This window comes from Agrilus planipennis, unplaced genomic scaffold (genome assembly GCF_000699045.2).
Source record: "Agrilus planipennis isolate EAB-ADULT unplaced genomic scaffold, Apla_2.0 scaffold262, whole genome shotgun sequence".
Lineage (NCBI taxonomy): Eukaryota > Metazoa > Arthropoda > Insecta > Coleoptera > Buprestidae > Agrilus > Agrilus planipennis.
The window spans coordinates 337,844-338,386 of NW_020442418.1; positions in this window are offsets into that span (position 1 = coordinate 337,844).

The following is a 543-nucleotide window of genomic DNA, read 5'->3' on the forward strand; positions in this document are numbered from 1 at the left end:
TACAAGGCACGGAAATGCATTCCTCCGTGCAGGAAGTCATCAGGAAACCTACCAAAAATTTCTGGTCGACACCGGTGCGGATATCTGCGTGTATCCCAAGTCACTAATACCTGGGCCACGTCAGAAATCCACATTCACGCTACAAGCAGCAAACGGCACTAACATACCGACCTATGGTACTATTATTCTGTCGCTCAACTTAGGCCTACGAAGATGTTTCCCATGGCATTTCATTATAGCCGACGTCACCAAACCAATTATCGGTGCAGACTTCCTAGCGCACTATCAACTGCTGGTAGATTTAAGCAACCAACGACTCTTGGATCGACTGACACACCTCACCACCTCTGGTCAAGTAATCAACTGCAGCCAACCTTCCGTCACTTTCGTTACAGGAACGAAACCGACCACTTCGCCATACCACGAGATACTTCGTGATTTTCCGTCATTAACTCGACCCAACGGCCAAATCACCTTCTCGAAACATGCAACAAGGCACTATATAAACACTACCCCCGGTCCACCAGTAGCATGCAAACCACG